The sequence below is a fragment of the Pseudorca crassidens genome, chromosome Y (genome assembly GCF_039906515.1).
Source record: "Pseudorca crassidens isolate mPseCra1 chromosome Y, mPseCra1.hap1, whole genome shotgun sequence".
Taxonomy (NCBI): domain Eukaryota; kingdom Metazoa; phylum Chordata; class Mammalia; order Artiodactyla; family Delphinidae; genus Pseudorca; species Pseudorca crassidens.
This window is the reverse complement of record NC_090318.1, coordinates 5,769,393-5,784,070: the sequence shown is the minus strand read 5'-3', so window position 1 is coordinate 5,784,070 and position 14,678 is coordinate 5,769,393. Positions and strand designations below refer to the sequence as shown.

At 38.9% G+C, this 14,678-nt stretch overlaps 1 protein-coding gene across 6 annotated transcripts in view; it reads left to right on the top strand.

Moving 5' to 3' along the window:
• Window positions 1–14,678, top strand: part of PNPLA4 (patatin like phospholipase domain containing 4) — a 109,367-nt gene that overhangs the window by 34,886 nt on the left and 59,803 nt on the right. The gene's annotated exons all lie outside the window — the stretch shown is intronic.

Here is a 14,678-nt window from a genome sequence, read left to right as displayed (position 1 = left end):
TTATATTAACATATTTCCATACAAATAACCCAAAGAAAGTTTAGTAGTAGTTGTTTTTTTGTTTGTTTTTTATACTGCAGGTTGTTATTAGTCATCAATTTTATACACATCACTGTATACATGTCAATCCCAATCGCCCAATTCAGCACACCACCATCCCCACCCCACCGTGGTTTTCCCACCGTGGTTTTCCCCCCTTGGTGTCCATACGTTTGTTCTCTACATCTGTCTCAACTTCTGCCCTGCAAACAGGTTCATCTGTACCATTTTTCTAGATTCCACATACATGCGTTAATATACGATATTTGTTTTTCTCTTTCTGACTTACTTCACTCTGTATGGCAGTCTCTAGGTCCATCCACGTGTCAACAAATGACTCAGTTTAGTTTCTTTCTATGGCTGAGTAATATTCCATTGTATATATATGTACCACAACTTCTTTATGCATTCATCTGTCGATGGGCATTTAGGTTGCTTCCATGACCTGGCTATCGTAAATAATTCTGCAATGAATATTGGGGTGCAGGTGTCTTTTTAAATTCTGGTTTTCTCTGGGTATATGCCCAGTAGTGGGATTGCTGGATCATATGGTAATTCTATTTTCAGTTTCTTAAGGAACCTCCATACTGTGCTCCATAGTGGCTGTATCAATTTACATGGCTACCAAAAGTGCGAGAGGGTTCCCTTTTCTCCACACCCTCTCCAGCATTTGTTGTTTGTAGATTGTCTGATGATGCCCATTATAACTGCTGTGAGGTGATAACTCATCATAGTTTTGATTTGCATTTCTCTGATAATTAGTGATGTTGAGCAGCTTTTCATGTGCTTCTTGGCCATCTGTATGTCTTCTTCGGAGAAACGTCTGTTTAGGTCTTCTGCCCATTTTTGGATTGGGTTGTTTGATTCTTTAATATTGAGCTGCACGAGCTGCTTGTAAATTTTGGAGATTAATCTTCGGCGGTTGCTTCATATGCAAGTATTTTCTCCCACTCTGAGGGCTGTCTTTTTTTTAACATCTTTATTGGGGTATAATTGCTTTACAATGGTGTGTTAGTTTCTGCTTTATAACAAAGTGAATCAGTTATACATATACATATGTTCTCATATCTCTTCCCTCTTGCGTCTCCCTCCCTCCCACCCTCCCTATCCCACCCCTCCAGGCGGTCACAAAGCACCGAGCTGATATCCCTGTGCTATGCGGCTGCTTCCCACTAGCTATCTACCTTACGTTTGGTAGTATATTTATGTCCATGCCTCTCTCTCGCTTTGTCACAGCTCACCCTTCCCCCTCCCCATATCCTCAAGTCCATTCTCCAGTAGGTCTGTGTCTTTATTCCTGTGTAACCCCTAGGTTCTTCATGACATTTTTTTTCTTAGATTCCATATATTTGTGTTAGCATACGGGATTTGTCTTTCTCTTTCTGACTTACTTCACTCTGTATGACAGACTCTAGGTCTATCCACCTCATTACAAATAGCTCAATTTCGTTTCTTTTTATGGCTGAGTAATATTCCATTGTATATATGTGCCACAGCTTCTTTATCCATTCATCCAATGATGGACACTTAAGTTGTCTCCATCTCTGGGCCATCGTAAACAGAGCTGTAATGAACATTTTGGTACATGACTCTTTTTGAATTACGATTTTCTCAGGGTATATGCCCAGTAGTGGGATTGCTGGGTCATATGGTAGTTCTATTTGTAGTTTTTAAAGGAACTTCCATACTGTTCTCCATAGTGGCTGTACCAATTCACATTCCCACCAGCAGTGCAGGAGTGTTCCCTTTTCTTCACACCCTCTCCAGCATTTATTGTTTCTAGATTTTCTGATGATGGCCATTCTGACTGGTGTGAGATGATATCTCATTGTAGTTTTGATTTGCATTTCTCTAATGATTAATGTTGTTGAGCATTCTTTCATGTGTTTGTTGGCAGTCTGTATATCTTCTTTGGAGAAATGTCTATTTAGGTCTTCTGCCCATTTTTGGATTGGGTTGTTTTTTTTTTCGTTATTGAGCTGCATGAGCTGCTTGTAAATTTTGGAGATTAATCCTTTGTCAGTTGCTTCATTTGCAAATATTTTCTTCCATTCTGAGGGTTGCCTTTTCGTCTTCGTTATGGTTTCCTTTGCTGTGCAAAAGCTTTGAAGTTTCATTAGGTCCCAGTTGTTTATTTTTGTTTTTCTTTCCATTACTCTAGGAGGTGGATCAAAAAAGATCTTGCTGTGATTTATGTCAAAGAGTGTTCTGCCTATGTTTTCCTCTAACAGTTTTATAGTATCTGGTCTTACATTTAGGTCTCGAATCCATTTTGAGTTTATTTTTGTGTATGGTGTTAGGGAGTGTTCTAATTTCACTCTTTTACATGTAGCTGTCCAGTTTTCCCACCACCACTTATTGAAGAGACTGTCTTTTCTCCATTGTATATCTTTGTCTCCTTTGTCATCGATAAGTTGACCGTAGGAGCATCGGTTTATCTCTGGGCTTTCTATCTTCTTCCATTAATCTATATTTCTGTTCCTGTGCCAGTACCATATTGTCTTCATTACTGTAGCTTTGTAGTATACTCTGAAGTGAGGGAGTCTGACTCCTCCAGCTCCGTTTTTGTCCCTCAAGACTGCTTAGGCCATTTGGGGTATTTTGTATCTCCATACAATTTTTTTTTTAAACATCTTTATTGGAGTATAACTGCTTTACAATGGTGTGTTAGTTTCTGCTTTATAACAAAGTGAATCAGTTATACATATACATATGTTCCCATATCTCTTCCCTCTTGAGTCTCCCTCCCTCCCACACTCCCTATTCCACCCGTCTAGGTGGTCACAAAGCACTGAGCTGATCTCCCTGTGCTATGCGGCTGCTTCCCACTAGCTATCTATTTTACGTTTGGAACTGTATATATGTCCATGCCACTCTCTCACTTTGTCGCAGCTTACCCTTCCCCCTCCCCATATCCTCAAGTCCATTCTCTACTAGGTCTGTGTCTTTATTCCTGTCTTACCCCTAGGTTCTTCATGACATTTTTTTCCTTAGATTCCATATATATGTATTAGCATACGGTATTTGTTTTTCCCTTTCTTGCTTACATCACTCTGTATGACAGACTCTAGGTCCATCCACCTCGCTACAAATAACTCAAATTCGTTACTTTTTATGGCTGAGTAATATTCCATTGTATATATGTGCCACAGCTTCTTTATCCATTCATCCAATGATGGACACTTAGGTTGCTTCCATGCCCTGGCTATCGTAAATAGAGCTGCAATGAACATTTTGGTACATGACTCTTTTTGAATTACGGTTTTCTCAGGGTATATGCCCAGTAGTGGGATTGCTGGGTCATATGGTAGTTCTATTTTTAGTTTTTTAAGGAACCTCCATACTGTTCTCCATAGTTGCTATACCAATTCACATTCCCACCAACAGTGCAAGAGTGTTCCCTTTTCTCCACATCCTCTCCAGCATTTATTGTTTCTAGATTTTCTAATGATGGCCATTCTGACCGGTGTGAGATGATATCTCATTGTAGTTGTTTTCTTTTTTGTTGTTGTTGTTGTTTTGTTTATTTCTTTTTGCGGTACACGGGCCTCTCACTGTCGTGGCCTCTCCCATTGCGGAGCACAGGCTCCGGACGCCCAGGCTTAGCGGCCATGACTCATGGGCCCAGCCGCTGCGCGGCATGGGGGATCCTCCAGGACCGGGGCACGAACCCATGTCCCCTGCATCGGTAGGCGGACTCTCAACCACTGCGCCACCACAGAAGCCCTCTCATTGTAGTTTTGATTTGCATTTCTCTAATGATTAATGATGTTGAGCATTCTTTCATGTATTTGTTCGCAATCTGTATATCTTCTTTGGAGAAATGTCTGTTTAGGTCTTCTGCCCATTTTTGGATTGGGTTGTTTGTTTCTTTGTTACTGAGCTGCATGAGCTGCTTCTAAATTTTGGATAGTAATCCTTTCTCTAGTTGCTTCATTTGCAAATATTTTCTCCCATTCTGAGGGTTGTCTTTTGGTCTTGTTTATGGTTTCCTTTGCTGTGCAAAAGCTCTGAAGTTTCATTAGGTCCCATTTGTTTATTTTTGTTTTTCTTTCTATTTCTCTAGGAGGTGGGTCAAAAAGGATCTTGCTGTGATTTATGTCATAGAGTGTTCTGCCTATGCTTTCCTCTAAGAGTTTGATAGTTTCTGGCCTTACATTTAGGTCTTTAATCCATTTTGAGCTTATTTTTGTGTATGGTGTTAGGGAGTGTTCTAATCTCATACTTTTACATGTAGCTGTCCAGTTTTCCTAGCACGACGTATTGAAGAGGCTGTCCTTTCTCCACTGTACATTCCTGACTCCTTTATCAAAGATAAGGTGACCATATGTGCGGGGGTTTATCTCTGGGCTTTCTATCCTGTTCCATTGATCTATATTTCTGTTTTTGTGCCAGTACCATACTGTCTTCATTACTGTAGCTTTGTAGTATAGTATTAAGTCAGGGAGCTTCATTCCTCAGGTTCCGTTTTTTGTTCTCAAGATTGCTTTGGCTATTCAGGGTCTTTTGTGTTTCCATACAAATGGTGAAATTTTTTGTTCTAGTTCTGTGAAAAATGCCACTGGTAGTTTGATAAGGATTGCATTGAATGTGTAGATTGCTTTGGGTACTAGAGGCATTTTCACAATGTTGATTCTTCCCATCCAAGAACATGGTATATCTCTCCACCTATTTGTATCATCTTTAAATTCTTTCATCAGTGTCTTATAATTTTCTGCATACAGGTCTTTTGTCTCCTTAGGTAGGTTTATTCCTAGATATTTTATTCTTTTTGTTGCAATGGCAAATGGGAGTGTTTTCTTAATTTCACTTTCAGATTTTTCATCATTAGTGTGTAGAATGCTAGAGAATTCTGTGCATTAATTTTGTATCCTGCTACTTTACCAAATTCATAGATTAGCTCTAGTAGTTTTTTGGTAGCATCTGTAGGATTCTCTATGTATAATATCATGTCATCTGCAAACACTGACAGCTTTACTTCTTCTTTTCTGATTTCGATTCCTTTTATTTCCTTCTCTTTTCTGATTGCTGTGGCTAAAACTTCCAAAACTATGTTGAATAAGAGTGGTGAGAGTGGGAAACCTTGACTTGTTCCTGATCTTAGTGGAATGCTTTCAGTTTTTCACCGTTGAGGACAATGTTGGCTGTGGGTATGTCATATATGGCCTTTATTATGTTGAGGTAAGTTCCCTCTATGCCTACGTTCTGCAGGGTTTTTATCATAAATGTGTGTTGAATTTTGTCGAAAACTCTCTCTGCATCTATTGAGATGATCATGTTTTTTTTCCTTCAATTTGTTAAGATGGTGTGTCACGTTGATTGATTTGCGTATGTTGAAGAATCCTTGCATGCCTGGAATAAACCCCACTTGATCATGGTGTATGATCCTTTTAATGTGCTGTTGGATTCTGTTTGCTAGTATTTGGTTGAGGATTTTTTGCATCTATATTCATCAGTGATATTGGTTTGTAATTTTCTTTATTTGTAAATTTCTTTATTGTAAAGAAATTGTAAAATTTCTTATAAATTGTAAATTTCTTTATTCTTTATTTCTTTATTTTTCCTTTTTCATTTCTACTTTTATTGATGAGTCCTATCCCTCCTTTTCTTGATGCGTCTGGCCAGTGGTTTATCAATTTTGTTTATCTTCTCAAAGAACCAGCTTTTAGTTTTATTGATCTTTTCTATTGTTTTCTTTGTTTTTATTTCATTTATTTCTGCTCTGATCTTTATGATTTCTTTCCTTCTGCTAACTTTGGGTTTTGTTTGTTCTTCTTTCTCTAATTCCTTTAGGTGTAAGGTTACATTGTTTACTTGAGATTTTTCTTGTTTCTTGAGGTAGGCTTGTATAGCTGTAAACTTCCCCCTTAGAACTGCTTTTGCTGCATCCCATAGGTTTTGGATCATCGTGTTTTCACTGTCATTTGTCCCTAGGTATTTTTTGATTTCCTTTTTGATTTCTTCAGTGATGTCTTGGTTGTTTAGTAACGTATTGTTTAGCCTTCATGTGTTTTTATGTTTTTTTATGTTTTTTTCCCCTGTAATTCATTTCTAATCTCATAGCGTTGTGGTTAGAAAAGATGCTTGATATGATTAAATTTTCTTAAATTCACTGAGGCTTGATTTGTGACCCAAGATGTGATCTATCCTGGAGAATGTTCTGTGCACACTTGAGAAGAAAGTGTAATCTGCTGTTTTTGGATGGAATGTCCTATAAATATCAATTAAATCTATCTGGTCTATTGTGTTATTTAAAGCTTTGTTTCCTTATTTATTTTCATTTTGGATGATCTGTCTATTGGTGTAAGTGAGGTGTTAAAGTCCCCCACTATTATTGTGTTACTGTTGATTTCCTCTTTTATAGCTGTTAGCAGTTGCCTTATGTATTGAGGTGCTCCCATGTTGGGTGCATATATATTTATAATTGTTATATCTTCTTGGATTGATCCCTTGATCATTATGTAGTGTCCTTCCTTGTCTCTTGTAACATTCTTTATTTAAAAGTCTATTTTATCTGTTATGAGTATAGCTACTCCAGCTTTCTTTTGATTTCCATTTGCATGGAATATCTTTTTCCATCCCCTCACTTTCGGTCTGTATGTGTCCCTAGGTTTGAAGTGGGTCTCTTGTAGACAGCATATAGTTGGGTCTTGTTTTTGTATCCATTCAGCAAGCCTGTGTCTTTTGGTTGGAGCATTTAATCCATTCAAGTTTAAGGTAATTATCGATATGTATGTTCCTATGACCATTTTCTTAATTGTTTTGGGTTTGTTTTTGTACATCCTTTTCTTCTCTTGTGTTGCCCACTTACAGAAGTTCCTTTAGCATTTGTTGTAGAGCTGGTTTGGTGGTGCTGAATTCTCTTAGCTTTTGCTTGTCTGTAAAACTTTTGATTTCTCCATCAAATCTGAATGAGATCCTTGCTGGATAGAGTAATCTTGGTTGTAGGTTCTTCCCTTTCATCACTTTAAGTATATCATGCCACTCCCTTCTGGCTTGTAGAGTTTCTGCTGAGAAATCAGCTGTTAATCTTATGGGAGTTCCCTTGTATGTTTTCATTTTTCCCTTGCTGCTTTAAATAATTTTTTTTTGTCTTTAATTTTTGCCAGTTTGATTACTGTGTGTCTTGGTGTGTTTCTCCTTGGGTTTATCCTGTATGGGACTCACTGCGCTTCCTGGACTTGGGTGGCTATTTCCTTTCCCATGTTAGGGAATTTTTTGACTATAATCTCTTCAAATATTTTCTCGGGTCCTTTCGCTCTCTCTTCTTCTTCTGGAATCCCTATAATGTGAATGTTGTTGCGTTTAATGTTTTCCCAGAGGTCTCTTAGGCTGTCTTCGTTTCTTTTCATTGTTTTTTCTTTATTCTGTTCCACAGCAGTGAATTCCACCATTCTGTCTTCCAGGTCACTTATCCGTTCTTCTGCCTCAGTTATTCTGCTATTGATTCCTTCTAGTGTAGTTTTCATTTCAGTTATTGTATTGTTCATCTGTGTTTGTTTGTTCTTTAATGTTTCTAGGTCTTTTTTAAACATTTCTTGCATCTTCTTGATCTTTGCCTCCATTGTTTTTCCGAGGTCCTGGATCATCTTCACTGTCATTATTCTGAATTCTTTTTCTGGAAGGTTGCCTATCTCCACTTCATTTAGTTGTTTTTCTGGGATTTTATCTTGTTCCTTCATCTGGTACATAGCCCTCTGCCTTTTCATCTTGTCTCTCTTTCTGTGAATATGGTTTTTGTTCCACAGGCTGCAGGACTGTAGTTCTTCTTGCTTCTCCTCTCTGCCCTCTGGTGGATGAGGCTATCTAAGAAGCTTGATGGGAGGGACTGGTGGTGGGCAGAGCTCAGTAAAACTTTAATCCACTTGACTGTTGATGGGTGGGGCTGGGTTCCCTCCCTGTTGGTTGTTTGGCCTGAGGCAACCCAACACTGGAGCCTACCTGGGCTCTTTGCTGGGGCTAATGGCGGACACTGGGAGGGCTCACGCCAAGGAGTACTTCCCAGAACTTCTGCTGCCAGTATCCTTGTCCCCACAGTGAAACAAAGCCACCCCCCGCCTCTGCAGGAGACCCTCCAACAGTAGCAGGTAGGTCTGGTTCAGACTCCTATGGGACCACTGCTCTTCCCCCTTGGTCCTGATGCTCACACTACTTTGTGTGTGCCCTCCAAGAGTGGAGTCTGTGTTTCCCCCAGTCCTGTCGGAGTCCTGCAATCAATTCCCACTAGGCTTCAAAGTCTGATTCTGTAGGAATTCCTTCTCCTGTTGCTGGACCCCCAGGTTGGGAAGCCTGACGTGGGGTTCAGAACCTTCACACCAGTGGGTGGACTTCTGTGGTATAAGTGTTCTTTAGTCTTTGAGTCACCCACCCAGCAGTTATGGGATTTGATTTTACTGTGATCGTGCCCCTTCTACTGTCTCATTGTGGCTTCTCCTTTGTCTTTGGATGTGCAGTATCTTTTTTGGTGAGTTTCAGTGTCTTCCTGTCAATGATTGTCCAGCAGCTAGTTGTGATTCTGGTGTTTTCGCAAGAGGGAGTGAGAGCACGTCCTTCTACTCCGCCATCTTGGTTCCTCCCTCTCTTATCATCTCAGCCTAAGTTCTTAAATATATTTGATCTAACTTTATGGCTGTAGAACATTGCACAGAAATAATTTCTACTCCAAAACCACAACAGTTTTCTATTAATATATTATTTTACTACCTGCTGTAAGAGAGCTATAAATAAAAATGCCTTAGTTTATTTCATCTATAAATATCTACTGAAGTGGTGATAGTAATCCCATAATGTAAGTCTTTAATCAATTAATAATACAACTCAAAAAGTAATTTTTATTTTTCAGCCACATTGTGGGTTTTCAAATAGTGACTTTAGCTTTAAATATGTAAATAGTTGATATCTTACATAGGTCATGGTCACCTTTGAACAGTGATTATATAATCAGTTGGCTAGATTCTGTCTTGAACAATTTAGTATTGCAAGCTCATACAATTTTTGTATGAAAGAGTACCGTTGATTTCATTGTCATTTGTTATTTGATACACCAGCAATATACTTTGTTATGTTTTACAATGGCTGTACTCTCCTTGTCAGTAAAATATAAGCTTGCTATTAAAAATGAATGCATATGGAGTTAGAATCAACTCCACATGCAATATGGTGAAATACGTTGCTTAAAGATCAGGTTTTACACTGATCTGTCCCATTTGCTCAGAGGCAATAATTCATTCATTAACATCCATATTATTTTTCAGTGTCATTTAAGTATTGGTATGGCACCAATATAATTTTTAATTTTTTAAAATTTATTATTATTATTTTTTTGTGTGTGGTACGCGGGCCTCTCACTGCTGTGGCCTCTCCCGTTGGGGAGCACAGGCTCCGGACGCACAGGCTCAGCGGCCATGGCTCACGGGCCCAGCCGCTCCGCGGCATGTGGGTTCTTCCCGGACCGGGGCACGAACCCGTGTCCCCTGCACCGGCAGGCGGACTCTCAACCACTGCGCCACCAGGGAAGCCCAGCGCCAATGTAGTTTTAATGTACATTTCAAAATACCAGTGATCTGCAAGATGTTTACATGCATTAGAAGGACCGGATAGAAGATGTTTCATCTGTTGTTTTTGGGTCTATCCCATCAGTATTGATTGAGAAGTTAGTGGGTGCCAGCATGTGTGCTAGATGGCTGAGATGTGAAAGTGAACAAACGGAATAGGTCCCTGGCTTCATGGAATATTTGTTTAAAGGGTAAGACCGTAGAAGATAGTAACAAGTAGCTGTGCAAATAAACAAGGTTTAGGAAAGGCAGATGGTATTAAATCACAAAAACAAATAGAATACTGTGCTATAGAATAACAGGAGTGGCCTCAGATAAAGTGTCACCATTTCTTCCACTGGCACCTTCCTAGGAGTTGAAAACATGGCTCCATTTCCTCAAGGTGTTTTCTTGCCATCTGCTGGGAAGTTACTGTATTTTTCTCATTGTACTGCCGATCTTCCATGTTTTTGTTGTGCGTAACACCTGCCGAACCACACGCAGGTGCCATTGTGTAGACGTTGTTAGAGATGCCACCTTGCAGTACTTTGGCTGTGTCTGTGGTGGGGGTGGTACTGTTGGTGATGGACCTTCTTTGCATGCTTTTCCTCTTGGGTTAGATTGATAAGGTGTGGGCGCAGATAATGCAAAATCATGAATAATAATAATGCATTTTCTTTTTCATTTTGTTGTGTGTGGGTGGTCAGAAATGTTCTGAATGCTGCATCAGAGAGATAGGCATCCATGTCCATACAACTCTCCTTTCATGGCATGACCCCACCCTTGTTTGTTTGTTTGTTTTTTGCTTTATTTTGTCACAATGAACTCTCCTTTGGAAAACAGTTTATTTCCTTGTACAGTATTTTTCCATTCTGGAAAAAGAAAAATACAGACTGTCTTAAAAGGGACAACCTCATATTTCATACCTTAATTCAAGTGTTGGCAATTAGCACATTTGCTTCGACATTTAAAAAACACACAAAAATATTACATTTTAAATCGAAAGCTCCTCTTCTTTTATTCCCCTTCTCTCCCGTTTCCCAAAGGTAACACTTGTACTGAAATTGGCCTGTAATAAACACGTATCCATACGCATACGCAAACAAACATACAGATATAACAAAATGAAGTATTTCTGTGTGCCTTTTAACGTTTATATAATGTCATCATTCAGTGCGTATCTTTTTTTTTTAACATCTTTATTGGAGTATAACTGCTTTACAATGGTGTGTTAGTTTCTGCTTTATAACAAAGTGAATCAGTTATACATATGTTCCCATATCTGCGCCCTATTGCATCTCCCTCCCTCCCACCCTCCCTATCCCACCCCTCTAGGTGGTCATAAAGCACGGAGCTGATCTCCCTGTGCTATGCGGCTGCTTCCCACTAGCTATCTATTTTATGTTTGGTAGTGTATATATGTCCATGCCACTCTCTCACTTTGTCATAGCTTACCCTTCCCCCTCCCCATATCTTCAAGTCCATTCTCTAGTAGGTCTGTGTCTTTATTACCGTCTTGCCCCTAGGTTCTTCATGACTTTTTTTTTCTTAGATTCCATATATTTGTGTTAGCATACGGTATTTGTTTTTCTCTTTCTGACATACTTCACTCTGTATGACAGACTCTAGGTCCATCCACCTCACGACAAATAACTCAGTTTCGTTCCTTTTTATGGCTGAGTAATATTCCATCGTATATATATGCCACATCTTCTTTATCCATTCATCTGTTGATGGACACTTAGGTTGCTTCCATACCCTGGCTATTGTAAATAGAGCTGCAATGAACATTTTGGTACATGACTCTTTTAAAATTACAGTTTTCTCAGGGTATATGCCCAGTAGTGGGATTGCTGGGTCGTATGGTAGTTCTATTTTTAGTTTTTTAAGGAACCTCCATACTGTTCTCCATAGTGGCTGTATCAATTTACATTCCCACCAACAGTGCAAGAATGTTCCCTTTTCTCCACACCCTCTCCAGCATTTATTGTTTCTAGATTTTTTGATGATGGCCATTCTGACTGATGTGAGATGATATCTCATTGTAGTTTTGATTTGCATTTCTCTAATGATTAATGATGTTGAGCATTCTTTCATGCGCTTGTTGGCAATCTGTATACCTTCTTTGGAGAAATGTCTATTTAGGTCTTCTGCCCTTTTTTGGATGTGGTTGTTTCCTTTTTAACTCATTTTTCTCACTTGACCTTTTAGCGTCAAGATGGATCCCTGTTATAACTGTACGTCAGGCTCAATCCTTTCAACTATTCCATCAACATATCACAATTTCTTTATCCATGTTTCTATCGATGGACATTTAAGTCATTTCAAGTTTCCAAGCTTCAGAAATAATGTTGGTGCGACCCTCTTCAGACATGTTTTCTTGTACAATGTGTGTAAAACTCAAGGGTACCTATGCACAGGTGGGACTGCTGAGTTGTCACAGGTTACACATAGCTTGAACTTGGGTAGATACTGCCAACTCCGCTCTAAGGCAGACACACCTCTTTCACACACATAGCACTGAGCAGGAAGTCTTACCACTCCTCATTTTTACCGATACTCGGTTTCCTCAGACTTACTAATTTTTTCTAATCCTATTTTCGCTTCAACTTACCTTTCCGTGGTTACTAGACAGGTGGACATTTTTAAACAATAGCAGCTTTACAGAATCATAAATATTGGCTATTGAGTAGGAAGTTATCCCCAATCACCTGTGAGTCAGTTCCCCCACCTGCTGTCCCACCAACTGCCAAGCACTTTCCCTTATACCTCCTATAAATAGGGACATTCTCCTACACATGCACAATATAATAAAATCAGGGAATTAATATTGATCTGTGTCCTCAGAGTTGATTCATGTTTCACCAGTTGTCCCAAGAATGTCTTTTATGACAAAAGAACTCAGGTAAGAATCATAGGTTCCACTCGGTCTTCACATCTCTTCAGTTTCCCTCAGTCTAGACCATGTTATAGTCTTTTTTTTTTTTTTTTGAATTCATGTACCTGGGAGTTTGGAAAATTATGAGTCTGTTATTATATTAGTTTCTTAGGGCTGCTGTAACAACTGCCACAATCTGGGTAGCTTAGAACAGCACAAAATTATTCTTTCACAGTTCAGTAGACCAGAAGTTGAAAAATCAAGGTGTTGGTGAGGTTGGTTCCTGCTGGAGGCTTTGAAGGAAGAGCTGCTCCAGGGCCTCTCCCCTAACTTCTTGTGGTTGCTGGCAATCCTGGGCATTTCTTGGCTTGTGGCAGTATCAGTTTAATATCTACCTCTGTCTTCTCAGGATCTTCTTCCTTGTGTGTCTCTGTCCTCTTATATTCCCATAAGGACATCAGTCACTGGACTTAGGACTCTCCCTAAATTTAGGATGATCTCATCTTGATATTCTTAATGAATTATATCTGCAAAGACCTAGTTCCAAACAAGGTCACATTCTGAGATGCTGGGTGGACGTGAATATCAGAGGGATATACTATTCAACCCACTACACTATTTTATAGGATTTCCCTCCTTTGGAGTTTATCTGCTGTGTTCTCATGATTGGCAGGAAAATCACAGGTGATTTCCTTCTCATTGAGGGAGGTGATGCTACCTTCTCATTGCATCTTACCAGATGAGAAGTGGCTTAACCTTGGTTAAAAGGGATATCTGCCAAGCTCCTTCCCAATGAACTTACTCTATTCCCTTTTACGTTAACTACCTTGTGGGGAAGTATTTTTAAATCACATAAATATAATGTTCTTTACAAAGATTTCCACTTGTTTAGATGTGTATGGACTTGTGGTTTCCTCTTCTATTTAATGGATTATAATCTATGATCATCATGCATTTTTATGCTCAAATTTTCCTCAGTTTGGTCAATGGAAGCCTGTTTTGGCTGATTCCTCTGTCCTTTTCTTCTTTTCAATTGAAATATAGTTTACAATGTTGGGCCAATCTCTGCTGTACAGCAAAGTGACTCAGTCATATATATACATATATATATATATATATATACACACACACACACACACACACACACATATATATATATATATATACTTTATATATTCTTTTCCATTATGGTTTATCACAGGATATTGAGTATAGTTCCCTGTGCTATACAGTAACACCTTGTTGTTTATCCATTCTAAATGTACTAGTTTGCATCTACCAACCCCAAACTCCCAGTCCATCCCTCTCCCTTCCCCCATCCTCCTTGGCAACCACAAGTCTGTTGTCTATGGCTATGAGTCTGTCTCTATTTCATAGATAAGTTCATTTGTGCCATATTTTGGATTCCACATATGAGTGATATCATGCGGTATTTGTCTTTCTCTGTCTGACTTACTTAATATGATCATTTCTTGGTCCATCCAAGTTGCTGCAAATGGCATTATTTCAGTTTTTTAATGGCTGCATAGTATTCCACTGTATTGGGTTGGCCAAAAAGTTTGTTTGGGTCTTTCCAAAAGATGTCATGGAAAAACGTAAATGAACTTTTTGGCCCATCCAATACATATGTAGCACATCTTCTTTATACATTCACCTGTCGATGGACATTTAGGTTGTTTCTAAGTTTCGGCTATTTGACATATCCTCATCACTCTCTGAGCAATTCCTTGCTTTGTGGAACAATACTCTCCAGGCTTAACTTGTCCCTTCTCTGCCCCAGCTCTGGAATCAGCTATTTCTCCAAAGGGTGTAATTCCTTATAGTAGAAAATGGTATTTATATTTATGGTACGTATAAACAAAACTTATCAGCCAAATAACAGTCTTATTGGTGTGATGCAGCTCCCAGGTCCTCTCAGTGAATAGTGATAGGGAATTTGGACGTATATGTACGTGTGCACGGACATACCAACGTTTACATCTAAGTATATTTATTTCTATGTCTCTGTATCTGTCTATCTAATATATGTAAGCTCTCCTTCTTTGCCAGCTTGGTTGTGCTGTCTTGCCTGTCCATCATTCAACAATTGGATTTTGATAGTTCAGCAGTAAAATTCTAAATTAAGTCATATGCAAATTGCCAAAAATAAAAAAAAACCTTTTGGTCGGATGCATTAATTTGATAACTTGCAATATGCATGCTAGATTAATAAAAAAGTGACAAGAATA